Below are 19044 nucleotides of genomic sequence, written 5' to 3'. Positions count from 1 at the left end.
CTAGCAGAATTCTCTTCAGTTCTTACCAACGGGTTGTCTGGGAAAACACTGAATAGCTGGCCTGCTCCCACGTTAAACCTCTCTTGGCAACTCAGTAACTTACCCAAGCACTTTTGCTGGTTAAGCTGTATTTAGTTGAGGTTCTCCATGACAGGAAATGACAGTGCCCTTGCTTTTAAGATTATACTGTTTTGTACTTAAGATTATACCCTGCCATTTCGAGTTATAATTTAATTTGCATTAGGGTTCACGCCCTCCTTTTTAGGTTATGTTTAACCGTAAACTTCTAAGACAAGGTTGGCTCTGACTCTTGTCTTTTCTTTTAAAAAACAAAACAATCAGAAGGCTCCCTTTTTTTCTAAATTAGGCTACTGAGATTAACACAGCTGCTGGTGGTAGTGAGAATTAGGGAGTGTGTTTTTGTGTAAGTGAAAACAAATTCCTGGGCTCACCTTACACTCAAAATCACCCTGTTAGCTAATTCTCCACAATCAATTTCAACATCTTGCAATTTTCACAATGAAAATAGAGAAGCTTTCTGTACAAAGAAAAGGAGACAAAAATTAAAACGAACATAGAAATGCTCCATAAGGTTGAATATTGTCCTGCTAATTGTCATTCCAGAGCATTATAAAAGTGAACATTTTTTCCACAAACTTATTCAAGTTTCCGACACTGGCCCTTTTTTAATATGTTAATTGGATCATTATTACTGTGGTCCAAAGCCTGCCAAATCTGGAGTGCTGTTCTTTTTCCAGCTTCTGGCAATGAAGATCAAATGTGCTATTGTTTAGCAAATGTGCTATTGTTTCTAGATCTACACCTTAATATTCTTTGTTTCAGGTAGCATTAAACTCATTGTATCTTTGGTTCTGAAGGCCCCTCTCCTGATCTATGGACATATCTGTGAGGCATAATGCAGTGTTAGTTTTCACACAGTACCTTCAGTGCTGGCTCCAGGGCAAAGGGTCTCCATTGGGCTTACAAGCCCCCTCCTCAGGGACTTCCTGGGTGGTCCAGTGGACAGTGGACAGACTGGGAGGAACGCCAGCAGGACTTGCAAAGGTAGACTTGCGGCTGGTATCTTCTGTCCCCCACAATGCAGTGCTGTGTATACGACTGTATCAAATACCCACAAGATTAAAGGGTAGGCAACGTACTGATTTTCTAAGTCAGGATGAAAGGACAACAAAAAGGAAGTAACCGTGGCAAGTTCTATTTATAAAAAAGGCAAGCAGATAAACAGAAACCATCTTCTGAAGACTATGACAGCTAGCAGGGTATAGTCTGTAGTCACTGGGTGTCAACCCCTTGCTGAAGCTAAGCAGGTCTGGGTCTGGTTAGGGATAAAGTCGCAAACAACAGCCATACCACAGAGGTTTATCAGACAACATTTCAGAGTTGTCTGTGTTCCACCTGGATATTGGTGGTCATTCTATGACCGGAATTTCAGCCTTTGCTTCCCTGCACAGGCTATCCATATAAAAATAATAAGCTGACCTCATAATATCATACATCTGAGGAAATAGGTTCTAGTCTATGAAAGGTATATGCCACTATACATTTAAAGCAGCTTCAAAGCAGTTTAAACAGCCATGGTGTCTCCCTGGGAAGTAGTTTCTTAAGGGTGATGAGAGCTGCTAGGAAGACCCTATTTCCCTTAATAGAGCTACAATTCTCAGAACAGTTTAAATGTCAGTCCTTCTTCCCAGGGACCTCTGGAAACTGTAGCTTTGTGGGGCAGGAATACCAGGAACTTGTAACAACTTTGGCACCCTTAAAAACAAAGCCATGACTTCATTAAATGTATACTACAGGCAGTGCCCTAGTTGCAAACTGACTAATATGTTCTTAAGCGGAACCTTGGATTTCAGTAAGGATTAATCAACTTTCTTTTTGCTTGAGCAGAGCAAAGCTAATAGCTAGAGAACCATTTTTCCACTTGTGTACAGCTTGAATGTTGACTCCATATAGTCCCAAACATCATTTTAGACTCTTTGTAATAATCAAATATTATTATTATTTCCCCTCATACTTTTCTTGGCAGCCATCTTCTTTCTATTTTTAAACATATCCCCCTTTAAAACATTTTGATATCTGTTGAGTTCAATCAGGGCACACAGTATGGTTCAATACCTTTTGACCTTGTTGTTTTCTCAGCTTTACCTTTTTCCTTATGGCTTTGAAGCTGAGAGTTCCTCTAGGGTCCTCTCTCTGTGTGTGTTTTTTAGGTACACAGAAAATGAGTTTATACGTTGTACATTTTGTCTCTTCTTTCATCTTTTCCTCTTTATCGGTCACTTCCCTTTTAAAACTGGCCTTTGGCAAACCAGATTTCCCTTGATATCACACAGTTGTATGTGTGTACCTTCAAGACAGTGCCTTTCAAGAGAACTTGTAAAACAACAACAACACACACACCACACACACCTATTAAGCAACATATAATCATTTCTTTCTTTCTGAAGAATCCAAAGTGACATGAAGAATTTCTTCCCTTCTTTTCATATTTCTTCAGGAGAGCTAGTGCTCTTATTCTTCCAACATTTGTCAGGTGAGAGAAGAATGCTGAAACTGATAAGTACATTCCACATGCCTTTGTGAAACGATTTCATAAAATTTTCTTATTTATTTATTTTTTAAAAAATATTTCTATGACTGCTAAATCATAAAAATATATATCAAAGTGGTTTACAAGATTTAGAAAGATTAAAAACCACACAATAGCAAAGCGTTCAAAAGTTTAAAACAATTCAAAAGCTGAAAAGTTAAACACAAACATCAATAAACCACTGTTGGAAGAATGAGCTCTTCATCGCCTGCATAGGCCTGGCAGAATAGAAAAGTTTCCAGCATTTAAAAGTTGGCACAGAAGGCAGTACGATTAGTAGTAGAACAACAGTAGAACAGATCAGCAGTAGAACAGATGTTTTGCATGCAAAGAGTTCAAAGGTCAGCCCTTGGCATCTATGGACAGGGCTGGCCCAAGGCATTTTGCTGCCTGAAGCAAACACAAAAATGGTGAAATCCCTGTGGGAATTGTAGTTTGTTAGGAGTGCTGTGCTAATAATAATAATAATAATAATAATAATAATAATAATAATTTATATCCTTCCCTCCCCAGCCGAAGCTGGGCTCAGAGCGGCTAACAACAGTAAAATGATACAACATTCTAAAATCAGTTCATTATAAAATCAGTTCAAATCAAATTAATGGCATTCTATTCTATTGGGCTAGAGTTCTGTGAGGATTGCCAAAGGAGGGGGTCAGGCTGTGCCCTGGCCAAAGGCGTGGTGGAACAGCTCCGTCTTGCAGGCCTTGCGGAAAGATGTCAAGTCCCGCAGGGCCCTAGTCTCTTGTGACAGAGCATTCCACCAGATCAGAGCCACAGCTGAAAAAGCCCTGGCTCTGTTTGAGGCCAGCCTAACCTCTCTGTGGCCCGGGATCTCCAAGATGTTTTTGCTTGAAGACCGTAAGGTCCTCCGTGGAACATACCAGGAGAGTCGGTCCCATAGGTATGAGGGTCCTAGGCCATATAGGGCTTTAAAGGTTAAAACCAGCACCTTAAACCTGATCCTGTACTCCACTGGGAGCCAGTGCAGCTGGTATAGCACTGGGTGAATGTGATCCCGCAGCGAGGATCCAGTAAGGAGTCTCACCGCGGCATTCTGCACCCGCTGGAGTTTCTGGGTCAGTCTCAAGGGCAGCCCCACGTAGAGCCAGTTACAATAATCCAGTCTGGAGGTGACCGTCGTGTGGATCACAGTGGCTAGGTCAGGGCGAGAGAGGTAAGGAGCCAACTGCTTAGCTTGGCGGAGGTGTTAATGCATGGATAGGCAATATCAGATTCAGGAACCAAATGCAGCCCTCAAGGGACACAGACCACCCTGTCTCCAGTCCTCCTTTGTACCCTCCTTGAGTGCCTTTGACTGAAATATGTCTTTGGGTGGTCTGAGACCTCAGGGAACTGTTGCCACTCTTGGTAGATAGTATCAGGTTGGAAGGATTGATGATCTGACTGAGTAAAAAGCAGCTATTCTTGCATTGTAACATTCCCCTCTATCTATTCCCCCACCCGATCAAGGAAACAATTTGACACAATATGGTTTCCTTTCCTGACTTTCATAAATACTTTTCTTGAGAGTTCATGACCTCCCACTACCCACAGTGGGTTTTGGAGGGCCATATCAAACAGGAACTGGCGTTCCGATTCATGTACTCATGGCAGGGTGCAGCCAAAGTTATGGATGGCTTAAAGGGGAAGGATGAGATGATGGCATGAGTTGCGAGTGCAACTGTGTCAAGTCACTCAGACTGATTTTATTCACACTTAGGAATATAGGGACCTGCCTTGTATTGACCCAGGCCATTTGTCCATTTAGCTCAGCCTTGTCTAAACTGACCAGCAGGTTTCACTCAGAGATTTCTCCCAGATGCACTTGAAGATGCTGAGGATTGAACCTTTTCTATGCTCTACCGCTGAGCCATGACCCTTTCCTTAAGGCTGGCAGCTTCTGCCAATGAGGCCTCTATTTCAAATCTGCAAGTCTCTGACATGTGCCTTGGGTTGTGCATTCTGGAAAATGCACTGTTTTTCCTAACATTGAAAATAATGTCAGAAAATAGCCATGTAACTCCTGAAACACCACTTGGAGGATGTTTGGGGTGGCAGGAAAGCTGATGTAGGGTACCTGAGATTTGTGAACCACACAACGAGCCCGGTTTGTCCAAACCAAGTTTTATTGGGCAAGTAGTTTTACAGCTCTTGCCAGCCAAGACATTTTGCTAACTGAGGCAAAGGATGTTTCCCGCTTGCAAAGGCACTAACCACTCTGGCAGCTGAATTATATTCCAACACTTGAGAAAGGCCAGCTTGTTCCACCAAATCTGAAATCTAGGTGACACAGGACAGGTCATGTGACATGGACAGTTCAACAGAGGTGAATGGGCTGGGAAGCTTAAGAACAACTGGGACAAAGGGTTTCTCCTCTGTTGCCTCCTTCATCCCCCCACCAAGCACCTGCCACCTCAGCTGGCTGCCTCACTCTTCCTAATGCAGCAGTAGGAACATGTGGTCCTTCAGATGTTGTTGGACTCCAGTTCCCATCAGCCCCAGCCATCATAGCCTGTGGTCAGGGATGGTGGAAGTTTTAGTCTAGCAACCTACAGAGCACCACAGGTTCCCCATCCCTGCCCTGTTTTGCACTAAATCATGCAGCAGGCAGTGGTGGAAGCCAACCAAAAACCTCCTTCAAGTTCATCCTGAATAAGCAACAGGCTCTTCTTGTGGTGATAGGAAAGGGACTTGATTTCCTGGTTCCAGTCAACCAGTCTGGAAAAAAGCAAAAACACCCAGCTGCTGCTTTTCTAAATAACTTATAATTAGACTGCAAACTGTAGTCATTTGTTAGGTCCGGATTCAACAGATATGATTCATAGGGTTGTAGGGTTGTTCACAAAAGCAAAACAAACAAGGCAGGATGAAACCAGCATGACTGACAAAATACGTGGAGACTAGCCAATCCGCATTTAGCTTGTGCACATTCACACTTAGCGTCTCCAGCTTAGTCAACTGGAAGCCAAAAACTCCTTCATGGTACAGCAAGCAGCTCCAGTCCCACAAGCAGGGTGCATCATGGCTAGAAACTTGATGTGATGTGCCACAAGAGGAAGAGGGGACTCCCATCCTTCCAGGAGCAAGATTGCTGCCAGCCTAACCTGAGCCCATTGAAGGCTCCAGAGGCACATGGAGAGAAAAACTAGAGCGAGAGAGAAAGACTAGATCACATACATGCTGCATTCTCTACTTGCCTGCTTAATTGGTTTAAAATGGGTGCTTTGTGGTGCTAACAAGTTTCTTAATGTGCCCCTACGCCCAAAAAGGTTGGGAACCCCAGATGCAGTTTTCAGCTTTTGGTTTTCGTCTTTTTTTTCTCAACCTAGGGGAGAGGGAGTTTCCTAACAGAGTTAGGCATCCTCAGAGCCCCACACCTACCTCTTGACTTCAGAGGAAACATGGCGAGTCCCTAATCCCTGAGCAAGAGGCCTGAGCATTCTGCTCAGTGTGATGTAGTGGTTAAGAGCGGTGGACTCGTAATCTGGTGAACCGGGTTCGCTTCCCCGCTCCTCCACATGCAGCTGCTGGGTGACCTTGGGCTAGTCACACTTCTTTGAAGTCTCTCAGCCGCACTCACCTCACAGAGTGTTTGTTGTGGGGGAGGAAGAAGGGAAAGGAGAATGTTAGCCGCTTTGAGACTCCTAGGGTAGTGATAAAGTGGGATATCAAATCCAAACACTTCTTCATCAACACATACCTTGTTTACTGGCACTTTCCCCCACTCCCTGAAAACCTCCCACCCCAGGACTCCTCCAATTAGTTCCTCCTGCCTTTCTGGCTTGCCACCCGGTAATTAGACGCAGGCAACTCACAGCTCAGAGTGGCTTTTGCTTGGCTAGTTCCTTTCCTGTTTTGCTCCTCGTTGTGGGAGGAGCTTCCAAGTGCCAGCCTTTCTAACAGAATTTCAACTCACCTGTTGGCTGCCCCAGCTCTTTATGTTGCTGCAGGGGAGACCAGAATGCTACCTGCTTCTATAACTCATCACTTCCAGCCTGACCATGTTTAGTTCTGGCCAGGCTGGTCACAAGATGATGCAATGGCAGGCACCAGCTGGTACCACCTGGTAGTTTTATAATTGTCTTACAATTCTTTTACATTATTATATTAGCTGTTGGTGGAGTTGGTGGGTGTGCAAAACAGAAAAATATAAATATTTTAAATGAATGAACAAATGCATGCATGCATTCTTGTTTGTGATGTGTTAAAACCAAAAGTATTTTAAATGAATAAATGCATTCTTCTCTGGCATCTGCTTGAGGTTCACCTTACTTTTTCACTTTTTTTGGTGTTGACCCTCTCCCTTTTTTTACTGTCTCTGAATGTGAGCTACTAGTATATGTTGCATGAAACTGATATTCTAAAGCACTGAAGCTACCTATCTGTAAGAGGCCTTCTAATATTGAGGGTGAAGGGAAGTTCCCTTTAGCTTCACAGTTCATTCCAAAATAGAATTTGTTATATTTAATTTGTAATAGTCCTGAAACAAGTTTGCTATTTCACTGGGAGTCAGCCCTAATTTATTTCATATGCTTCAATGTTGTTTGCACTCATGCCCCGCTAACAGGCTTCCCATAGGCACCTGTCTTCTTGGCTGCTGCAAGAACAGTCTAGGTGGGGCTGTGGTTTGATCTAGCAAGACTCTTCTTATGCTATTACGTTTAATAATTAGATCCTGAAAAGGGATTGTAGCATTTAAGGAAAGTGAACCAGATAAGTACACCATAATGCTTTTCAACCATGAGAATTAATGGATTGGGAAAGAAATGGACAGGTATCGGCTGCTGAAAGCCCATTTAAGTTGGACCAAACAGGCCATGGTCAGATCCAGCAAAGCACTTTGTATATGGAGTCTGAGGTTCAATGTTCCTTTTGCTCTCAGCAGGAGCCATCTGAAGGAGGCCCATATAATTTCTGAGTTATCAGGTTGTCACAGATTCTTCATTTGAAAAGGTCAGAACAGCTTACGTATGATTTCCAGATAAGCCCCCTCGTCCCTGCCCACTACCCCTTTCTTCTGCAGAGGAAAGCTTGCCATGCTAAGCTTTCAACATATAGCAAGGGACTATGGTGTTGGAGGAGACTCTTGAGAATCCCATGGACTGCAAGAAGATCAAACCTCTCCATTCTTAAGGAAATTCAGCCCTGAGTGCTCACTGGAAGGACAGATCCTGAAGCTGAGGCTCCAATACTTTGGCCACCTCATGAGAAGAGAAGACTCTTCCTGGAAAAGACCCTGATGTTGGGAAAGATGGAGGGCACAAGGAGAAGGGGACAAGAGAGGACGAGATGGTTGGACAGTGTTCTCGAAGCTACCAGCATGAGTTTGACCAAACTGCGGGAGGCAGTGGAAGACAGGAGTGCCTGGCATGCTCTGGTCCATGGGGTCATGAAGAGTCGGACACGACTAAATGACTAAACAACAACATGAGACTCTGGGCTGGAAGCTGAAGAATCTTGGGGGCACAGGTGGTCATTTCATCACTCCTTTCTGTTGAAGGTCGTGACCCAGTGAGAGAGAGGAAAATAATGGAGGTAATCCACTGGCTGTGCAGGTGGTACCATCAGGAATTGGACACAGTACTCCAGGTGTGGTCTGACCAAGGCAGAATAGAGTGGTCCCATAACTTCCCTTAGGACACTATACTTCTGTTGATGTAGCCTAGAATAGCATTAGCTTTATTTGCTGCTGCATCACACTGTTGACTCATGTTAAGCTTGTGGTCCACCAAGACCCCTAGATCCTTTTCACTTCTACTGCTAGTAAGCCATGTGCCCCATCCCCACCCCATCTATGTGAATATGTTGCTGCATATGTAGGGTCCCTCCTCATGCTTGCCAAACACAAGGGTGTGTGGTCACAGGGGCTAGCAGGTAGAGCCTCGTTCCCTCTCTCAGTGCATAAACTGTGTTCTTTGAACACTGCTAAGGAGAAAAAGGCTTGGTCAGTGCACAAAATGACACAGAGAGACCTAAAGACTTCATAAGGAATCTGGGAATGTGGAAAGGAGTGGACATTAGTATATAGCATATAGTTGCAGTGGATAATAAAGGAGCAGTCCTATGCCAAACATACATTCTGCCCACAGAATTCCTCCTCCAAAAACACCACTGAAATCCTAGTTCCTCTCTGTCAAGAACATCTGGGTTTGGGCTCTTGTTATTTACATGTTTGCCAGCCTTGCACTCTTATTTAAAACAAAAAAACAATTTCTCCCCGTCCAAAACATTTCTCATTCCAACTTCTCTCCCCGCCCTCCCCTGTTAAAAATCCTGTCTGGATTAATATCTGTGTGTGTTCTGAAAATATCCAGAAATCTTTGGGGGGTCGTATGTTATTTGTTCTTAAAGACTTCGGTTTGCAACAGACACTTTAACCTCTTGCAGTTTGCAGGAGTACGGTACGGAATATGCATGTGAAGGTTGGCACTTTTAATACTGTTGAATGTTGGTGGAACGCCCATTTCATGGGAATCACAAAACCTTAATTGCTCCATCATGTTGCTGGATGGGAAGAGTCTATGGAAATTTACAGGAACGCGAACGGGACCAGTGACTGGAGAGGTTTAATGCATTGACTTACTGCGCCATCTAGCAGGAACTCAACAGACTTTTTCCCCTCCACGGGCCCTTGACCAGATAACTCTGAACAAATCTGTGTGGTCTTGGCAGCAGCATCACAGCACGAGTATGTGAGTGCACTAAAGACTAAAGGCATGAAAATGATTCTCCTTGAGAGATACAAAGCAGATCTCTTTTTGATGGGGACAAATACGGCAAAACATGCATGCACAAGCACCAGCACCTCTTTTTCAACTAAAGCTTTTTTCAGCCAAGTCTGTACCACTTCAGATGCTGGGAGTATTATAACCATCATGGCTAGTAGTATTGACAATCACATTCCCTGTGAATTTCTCTGGTGCTTTTTTAACGCTTACGAAACCAGTTGCTGGGATCACAAGTGGGAGAGTGAGCAGGAGATGCTATTGTGTTCCTGTCCAGCTCTATAGGCTTCCTAGAGGATTGGGGTGGCGATAGAATGCTGGACTAGATGGGCCTGAGGTCTAATCTAGGATTAACTCCCACTGAACTTGAAACAATTGAACTCACAAGATATGGCAATGGCTATATGATTACATTGCTTTACAATGAGAGTGGACAAATTCATGGAGGAAAGGTTTACTGGATATGTTTAGCTGAGACATCCATGCTCAGAGGTCATGTACTTCAGAATAACAAATTCAGGGGAAGAAACAATGAGTGGAGGCTCTTCTTTTTAAGCCCTGTTTCTGGACTTCCTGGAGGTATCCAGTTAGCCACTGTTGAGTAGAGGATGCTGGAGCAAACAAAGAGACCTTGGTTTCATCCAGCAGGAGTCATATTAGGTTCTCTGCTATTCTAGAATGCAACATCTGCTTAATATCCATGCTGTAATATGGGGTTGGACTTCAGCCTTGTTGGATCATCGTTGTTGTTGTTGTTGTTGTTTACTAAAACACCAAAATCTACCAACCTGAGCTCGCCTCAAGAGTCATAACAGGGTGCACTCTGAGCACATTCTGAGCCCAGGGATTTATTTCCAAAACTGAACAGAGTCCTTTTGCACAAAAATCCTGGTTAACTTTCTTCATTTCAGCAGCATGATTTTGGTGGGGAAAGTCATTTGATTATTAAGCAATTGGCAGCCAGAAATGCTGGAAACAGGGTAGCTAACATGGCATCCTGCAGATGTAAAAGGTAAAGGGAACCCTGACCATTTGGTCCAGTCATGACTGACTCTGGGGTTGCAGCACTCATCTCGCTTTATTGGCCGAGGGAGCTGGCAGACAGCTTCCGGGTCATGTGGCCAGCATGACTAAGCCGCTTCTGGCGAACCAGAGCAGCGCACGGAAACGGCGTTTACCTTCCCGCTGGAGCGGTACCTATTTATCTACTTGCACTTGGACGTGCTTTCGAACTGCTAGGTTGGCAGGAGCAGGGACCGAGCAACGGGAGCTCACCCCGTCGTGGGGATTCGAACCGCTGACCTTCTGATCAGCAAGACCTAGGCTCTGTGGTTTAACCCACAGTGCCACCCGCGTCCCGTCCTGCAGATGTAGTTGGATTATAACAACTGGAGGGCACGGCATTGGCTATCCTTCCCCAAGCTGATCATACCATAAATCATCCAAAGATTTTCCAGCAGATCCCAATCTACTTTCTGCCCTCCCCTGCATTAATACACAGTAGAGAAGTGACAATCTGTAAAACATTTGAAAGAGGACTGGGGAGATCTAACAACAGCAACAATTTTTCCTCCCCTGGATGTCTGAGTCAACTCAGGTGGTAAAACAAGACTCTTAAAAATGACATCACTGTGTCAGTTTCACCCTCTCTTCCTAGGGACATACCCTGTCTTATGACATTATCCTGTTATGTGTTTTCCTGCCCATATTCTACTCGTAGTGTTTGGTTCTGCCCCTCCTCAATGGGTCAGGAGAAGAGCTCTCCACCACTGTAAGTGTTTAAAGTGCTCCTGATACATTTATCCACTTAAACATTCATTTGGAGCCAGAAACACAATCTGTTATTGTTTTTTTAAGGAGAAGAAACTGTTCCCAGAAGCAGAAAGGAGTTAGCTTCAGGATATAGTGCTTAAACGTTTTCGGTATGTTGCTATGGTCCCTATTGTGTTGTTGTATTGTTATGAAATTATTCTTGTGGTGGTTGATCTGGTGATGTATTCCTGTTTTCTTCGCTGTAAGCCACTTTTGAGCACGATCCTTTTTGTGGAAACGCAGCATACAAAGTAGACGCTGTAGACAAGGGAAGCCTTACCCCATATGCTCTTGCTGCCCACTCTAAGGTCACAGGTACAATATGTCATATATGTGTGTATGCTCTCTGGGTGACCTTGGGCCAGTCACCATCTCTTAGCCTAACCAGAATTACAAGGTTGTTGTGAGGATAAGAGCCTCCTTGGAAGCTAAAAGTAGTACATAAATGTAATAAATAAACCACACACACGTGTTTGTGTGTATATAGGTATATGTATATAGATATATGAATGTAAGGTAGTAAAAATATACCCAACTTTTAGAAAACATCTGAAGGAAGCCCTGTATGGGAAGTTTTATTGTTTGATGTTTTATTACGTTTTTATATGTGCTGGAAGCCACCCAGAGTGGCTGGGGCAACCCAGCCAGAGGGGCGGGCTAATAATAATAATAATAATAATAATAATAATAATAATAATAATAATAATGTTGTTGTTGCTGCTGCTGCTGCTGTTGCTGCTGTTGTTAAGTTTATTTATATTGCACGTGTGAATGTGCCCAAACCAGACGTAGTTCTTGGGTGTCCCGTGCAATTTCTTGTTGGAAAAGCCGGCGGACGCCTTGGGGCGCAAAACAGGAGCGCGGCGCCCAGGCTTCGTTGCTGAAGGTGCCACATTCCTCCATATTCGGTATACGAGGGAACAGAAAAAATCTCCCCAAACCCCACAGCAGCGGCGGCGAGCGAGGCTTTCGCAAGAGCGCAGAGTGCCAGACGCCGGTCAGCTTCCGTGGAAAAGACGTGCTTTCCCCCCAACTCGAGAATGACTGATTCACGCCGGGAAGGGCGGAGAAGGTCGGCCAGGCTGCTGCCGCCGCCGAGCGAAAGCGAACTCGGCGCAACTTCCCTCGCGATGCCGCTCTTTGCCTTAAAAGTACCCGAAAGCGAACTCTCTCGGCCGGCACCACAAAAACACCAGCTGCTCCCTAACTTTGGTCAGGTCGCGCCGTCCCGGTCGCTGTGCCACTTTCCTGATGGGAATTCTCTCCCCCCCCCCCATCCCAGTTAAAGGTTGGGGACGGGGGTGGGGCGCTGACTCACCACGGTTGGGATTCCCACACCCTTTTCTCCCCGCGCCCTCCAAAGTTCCCCCGTGCGCATTGGAAGGGAGCGACACGCGTTGGCGGCAGCAGCGAGATCTCCTGGTTCCCCCATCTCTTCTCGACCCTCTAGCGGGGGCCCCACGGGCGACGTGAGTATCCCCACCTCCATTGCTGGGCTTCGCGCTCTTCGTTTCTTTCCCCCTAACCCGGAGTCTTGAAAACAAGAGCGTGTCTCTCTCCTTCCCTCCCTCTCCCTCTCTCTCTCCCTGCCTGGTGATGCTCGTGAGCCCGGAGGGACAAAAATCGATCGGGTCGTAGTTCTGAATGGTCACACAGCGTCAGGTTTATAGCTCAGCGCAGGTTATAGCGACGACCAACCAACATGGACAGCTTGGGGGGAAAGGATTAGACAAACTGTTGCTTGGACTAGATTTTGGATTCACCCAGCAGGGCAGTTCTGTTGTCATGACCTTACTGTATGCTTTCAACCTTACTGTATGCTTGTGAAACATGGACCACTTCTAAACGCCATCTCCAACTCCTCGAAAGATTCCATCAATGGTGTCTCCGAAATTTTTTATACATGACTTGGGAAGACAAGCGAACTAATACCAGTGTACTGGAAGAAGCAAAGATCACCAGTATTGAAGCAATGATTCTTCAACATCAACTTCGTTGGACTGGTCATGTTGTGTGGATACCTGATGATCGTCTTCCAAAGCAACTACTCTATTCTGAACTTAAAAATGGAAAGCGTAATGCTGGTGGTCAACAGAAGAGGTTTAAAGACTGTCTCAAGGCAAATCTAAAAGTAGTATAAAGGTAAAGGTACCCTTGACCATTAGGTCCAGTCGTGACCGACTCTGGGGTTGTGAGCTCATCTCACTCTATAGGCCGAGGGAGCTAGCGTTTGTCCGCAGACAGCTTCTGGGTCATGTGGCCAGCATGACATAAACACCAACAATTGGGAAACACTGGCCTGTAAGCACTCCAATTGGAGAACAGCCTTACCAAAGGTGTCATGGGCTTTAAAGACACTCGGACTCAGGAGGCAAGGGAGAAACATGCTAAGAGGAAGGCACACTTGGCAAATCCACACCGTGATCAACTCCTGCCTGGAAACCAATGTCCCCACTATGGAAGGACGTGTGGATCCAGAATTGGCCTCCACAGTAACTTACAGACTCATTGTTAAAACCATGTTTATGGAAGACAATCTTACTCGGCTACGAGTGATCACCCCAAAAAGAAGATGACAACTTGAATACAATATTTTTGGGGGAGGTAAGCCCCACTCTGCATAAGCAATCACATGACCTGGTTTACATATACCATTTGAATGGGAATTCCCCTCAACTTAAGGGGCATCCCCTCAAATATTTTATTGGGGGGCTGAAGAGATCTCTGCCTCCAGGAGTTAGCTTCTATGATGAAGGCGGCGATTTTGGCTTGCCCTCTGCTCTTTAAAGCCTTGAAGGCAGGTAGCTAACAGGTGGGAGCCTTCCTTTTTTATAATATTTTTTATTAATTTTAACATACAAATTATAAAATGTACCACAAAGCTTATCACTTATACAATCTTTTTGGACTACCATCAGCACCTTTGATGATCCACCGTTTTAACCACTTCTTATGCATTTCTTAACTTTATATTGCCTTTACATCTCTTAACAAATCATCCTCCCCCTTATCCATTTTTTTTCAGTACTTCTAATAATACTCCTCACAAAACTTCTTGCAACCCTACAAACGTCGTCTGTTCTGCACCATTACTTTTCAAATAATGCCGCAGCGAGACTCCTTACGGGGTCTTCGCTTAGAGATCACATTCATCCGGTGCTATATAAGCTGCACTGGCTCCCAGTGGAGTACAGGATCAGGTTTAAGGTGCTGGTTTTAACCTTCAAAGCCCTATACGGCCTAGGGCCCTCGTACCTACGGGACCGCCTCTCCTGGTATGCCCCACAGAGGAACTTACGGTCTTCAAATAAAAACACCTTGAAGGTCCCAAGCCACAGAGAGGTTAGGCTGGCCTCAACTAGAGCCAGGGCTTTTTCAGCTGCGGCTCCAATCTGGTGGAACGCTCTGTCACAAGAGACAAGGGCCCTGCAGGACTTGACATCTTTCCGCAGGGCCTGCAAGACAGAGCTGTTCCACCTGGCCTTTGGTCAGGGCGCAGCCTGACTCCCTCCTTTGGCAATCTTTACAAGACTTTAGTTTATGGTTGCCATTAATTTTGATTTTAATTCATTTTTATAATGTTTTATAATGTTGTACTGTTTTAGTGTTGTTAGCCGCCCTGAGCCCGGCTTCGGCTGGGGAGGGCGGGATATAAATAAAATTTTTTATTATTATTATTATTATTAAATAGTCCGTAAATTTACTCCAGTCTTCCGTGAATTTCTGATCTTGCCGGTTTCGAATCCTTCCTGTTAGTTTATCTAATTCTGCATAGTCCATTAACAGGTGGGAGCCTTCCTAAGTCTTGTGCTGAGAGAAAGTTGTCGCTGTTGCAGCAGGTTGTGTTATACTGAGTCCGGCCGTTGGTCTGTGGCGTGTCAGTGGCCATATGTTTACTGGAAGAGCACAGAAGGCTTCTCGTGGTCCTGAGCCTCACTTCACAGAACAAGTGGAATTGGTGGGAGTTGGCTACACATTCCTCCTGCAGTGCCAGTCAAAGCTTCCCTGCCCCAGCACAGCAGCAGCTTTATTATTATTATTATTATTATTATTATTATTATTATTATTATTATTAAAATTCAGGGGTCTAGGGTCCGATCATGTACTTCCTATGCCACATGACATGACTTAAATATCCCAGAAGCCTCTGCTTCCAAACCTAGAATCACCACTGCACAAAATAGATCTGATTCAGCAGGGATCTTCTGCGTGAAGAGTGGGGACTCCCATTCTGCTAGATGGCGTTTGTAACCTACAGCTGAATTGCGATTTCTCAGAAGAGATTTGTCTGAGGCTTTGCCGATAATGCTCTGTTGATTTGGTTTTCTGCTGTCATGCAAAAGCTAACAGTTCCACAGAAGATTCTGGGAATGGTCCCTGCCTCTTCGTGTGTGCATTCGCTGCAGTTCAACGTCCGACCACAACCCTCAACAAAATGGACTAGATCCAGCTAAGCTTTACTGGAGAGGAGACCCGTTGACCTTTTCTACCTTGGCTGTCGGAGGCGGTACGCCTCTGAATACCAGTTGCAAGGAGTCACAAGTGGGGAAGAGGTCTTTTTGGCAAGGAGATTATATGATGTTTGTCAAGCAATTGGCACCCCATGCTTTCCAGTTCATTTTCTCGTCATTTTCCTTGTTGCAAAAAGACTGATTTTGAGGGGAAGTGGGTTTGTGTTGCAAGAGCACCAAATCAACTTTAATTATGCAACCCGAATTTGCTGTTGCTGCTGTTTTATATACACCACCCTTTATCCAAAGATCACAGGACATTTCACAGTATAAAAACACAAAATGCATTACATAATAACAAGAGATGCACACACAAAACAATATTCCCCCAAGGCACATTTAAAAGGACATAGATTGCTTAATCAGCCCAGGGCCTGGGTGAATGTTTTTGCTGGTGCCTAAAGATACGTTTTGAAGGTGTCAGGCAGGCTAGCCTCACTGAGAGAATTCCACAAACAGCATGACTGAATGCTATCCAAAAATAGTGGATCATCCCTGACTGCAGACTGACTGATGGAAGATGAAGTTCCAACAATATGAGGAGCCACAGGTTCCTATCCTGAACTAGGGACACCAAATTTAAAAACTTGCATTCAAGAAGCCTTTTGGTCCTATTCCCTTCTCCAAATCTTTCCATGTTATGTCAGTTATGATGCTCTCTGGATGACTGGGAGCCATTTTGGTCTTCCTCAGATTGCCTACCTCACAAGGTTGTTGTGAGGATCAAACAAGGGTAGAGAAAGGCCATGGGCTCCTTGAAGAAAGGAAGGTGTAATGGTGTACTGTATTTTTTGGCGTATAAGACTACTTTTTAACCCAGGAAAATCTTCTCAAGAGTCGGGGGTCGTCTTATACGCCGGCTACAGCAGTAGCTCCTGCAGCAACTCCCCAACAAAGGACAAAACGACAGCAAATTAAATCAGAGGACACCAAGCTCTCTAGATGAAGCAGAAATACGCTTGAAAATTGGCCCCAGAAGCCCCCCCCCCCAATCACCAGCAACAGAACGACCCTAACCGCTCCCGGTTTTATTTGGTGTGCGTTGGAAGAGGGGTAGTCTTATACGGCAAGTATATCCCAAACTCTATATTTTAACTGGAAAAGTTGGGGGTCATCTTATACGCCCAGTCGTCTTATACGCCGGGAAATACGGTAATAAATAAATTTCACAACTTTTTCCACGACTGTCCGATTAGAGCAAAACAAGTGATTAGTTTCATTGTAGTAGTGCACAATTGAAGGCTTACAAATGCACCTGGGCATTAATGTAGTGGTTATGTTCTGAAGCCATACATATTTGTAGTCTGGGTCAAATTAGCTCAGTGATAGAGCACTTGCTCTACATGCCAAAGGTTGCAAGTTCAATCCCATACATCTCCAGGTAGTGGATTAACAGAAAATTCCAGTCTGTGTCTGAAGCTCTAGAGACTCACTACCAGCCACCATAGGCTAGGAGGCCCTTTCTGGGCCTGGAAACACATTTGGAAATCTAAGAAACCACTGTGGTGTACCCCAAAATATCCACTTCACAAAGGGACAAGTGGTGATTGCTCAGATCTCTCCCCCAATTAAACAACAAAGGAAAACACCTATGCACCACACACAAAACAAATTAAGACAGAAAAAAAGCAGGGAGTCCCACCCAAAACAAGGTAACCCCTTTCAGCCAAAACACTCTATCCTTATTAAAATAAATAAATAAAATTCAGAGGACTTTTGGGCAGGTGCCAAGAAGGACATCTGAAAGCACCATAGTGACCACACTGTAGATAAGAGCGGTGGTTTGACTCGGTATAAGGGACCTCCCTATGTTACATCACTCGGATCAAAGGAAGTACTGTGAAAAGGAAAAACACATGCAAATAATCGATGGGCACTTTTGTTTGTGAAACGTCACGTCTTCTTCCTCAGCAACTGCTTTCCTTTGCTGGGCTCTCGCTGGCCCATTTACACACTCCTTTGGCACCGTGCATACAATTTTCACGATAACAATAACTTGCAAGAACAACAAGAAAACATGAAGGATTTTTTTTTTTTAAAAAAACCCCACACTTTTTACCCTGAATAGGAAGGAAAAGAAGAATGGAAAAACAGGAAACTCAAAGCACGTTATGACCAGATAAGACAAAAAGATCATTTGAGAGAGTTACGCAAGACCGCTGCACAGAGAAAACCACGGGGACGAGGTATGTTGCCTTTTTGGTTTTTAATGTGCTTCTTTTCATTGTTTCAAGCAATGTTTTACTTTTTGCAGTAAGGCCCTCACAGCAGGAGGGCGTGTTAGCTGTCTTTCCATCCCATTTCCTTGACCTAAAGCCAGGGGTGAGCAGAAAGTAGATCTGAATCTCCTGGCAGGTCTCTGAGTTGTTTACTTTAGATGGGGGAAGGATTTCTACCTCCCAGCAGCAAAAAAAATGACTCCTCTTCCCCTCTTGAATTAAGTTTGGGATATCCTAGCATGATCTAAATGGGAAGGTGGGGAATATACTTGTGCCCCCAGTGGTCTTTTTCTCTACCACTCCCTATCCTGTGGGGGTAATAGCATGCTTGGGGAGGGAGACTTGGGTCAGAATAACTGTTTGGGGAGAAGGGGCACCACGCTGATCAAAACGGGGTCCCGCAGTTTAAGGGGCACCACCCTGATCAAAACGGGGTCCCGCAGTTTTTTTGGGGGGGGGGGGAGTTTGGGAGATCTGATCCCCTGCTTCACATCTGCATTGGACCTTGAGCTGTCCCTTTGTATTCCTGCGTTTATCTGATTGACTACTAAATCATCCTTGCTTTCCCTCTGCCACGCACCTGCTTTCTATTAAACAGCAACCTGATAACGTACAGAAATGCAGTATTAGCATACATTTTCCCCGGCACGGGGATAAAATTGAAGGGAGAAGCCTTACCTCCTTGATTCCCAGATGTTTTCCCTTCTTCGAAATGGACAGTGGGGAGCCCAGGGGAAAAATATTTGCAGCTCTATCAGTCACAGCTCAGAGAAAGAAAGAAAGAAAGAAAGAAGGGAAGGGAAGGGGAGGGGAGGGGAGGGGAGGGGAGGGGAGGGAGGGAGGGAGGGAGGGAGGGAGGAAGGAAGGAAGGAAGGAAGGAAGGAAGGAAGGAAGGAAGGAAGGAAGGAAGGAAAAGGTTCCATTTTACAGCCTAATCCCATGCTGGGTAGGATCCCTGGCTTCTCTTAACTGTACAATCTGAAGGATGGTTGGGAAATATCTTTCCCTAGAGAACCACTGCGAGTGCAGACATCTGCAGGCTACTTGGACTGATGCCCTAACTTCATAAACTGTTCAGAACCATCTCCCAATTTGCTCTTTTTTTGTTGTTTTTACTGAAGAGCAGCCTAAGCAGCCAGTTTGAGCAAGGGAATGATGGTGGG

The 19044-nt window shown here is 44.8% G+C and overlaps 1 protein-coding gene across 2 annotated transcripts in view; it reads left to right on the top strand.

Moving 5' to 3' along the window:
* The first annotated feature begins 12233 nt into the window (after nt 1-12233).
* Nucleotides 12234-19044, top strand: part of OSMR (oncostatin M receptor) — a 55502-nt gene continuing 48691 nt past the window's right edge. Inside the window, exons 1-2 of one of the 2 annotated variants that reach the window (XM_083703450.1) lie at nt 12234-12620; nt 17731-17848. The gene's annotated coding sequence lies outside the window, so the exon portion shown is untranslated. The remainder of the gene's footprint in view (nt 12621-17730; nt 17849-19044) is intronic. The other variant, XM_083703451.1, reaches the window with a different exon arrangement.

The sequence above is a fragment of the Podarcis gaigeae genome, assembly GCF_964106915.1.
Source record: "Podarcis gaigeae genome assembly, chromosome: 11".
Lineage (NCBI taxonomy): Eukaryota > Metazoa > Chordata > Lepidosauria > Squamata > Lacertidae > Podarcis > Podarcis gaigeae.
This window is presented reverse-complemented; position numbering and strand designations above follow the sequence as displayed.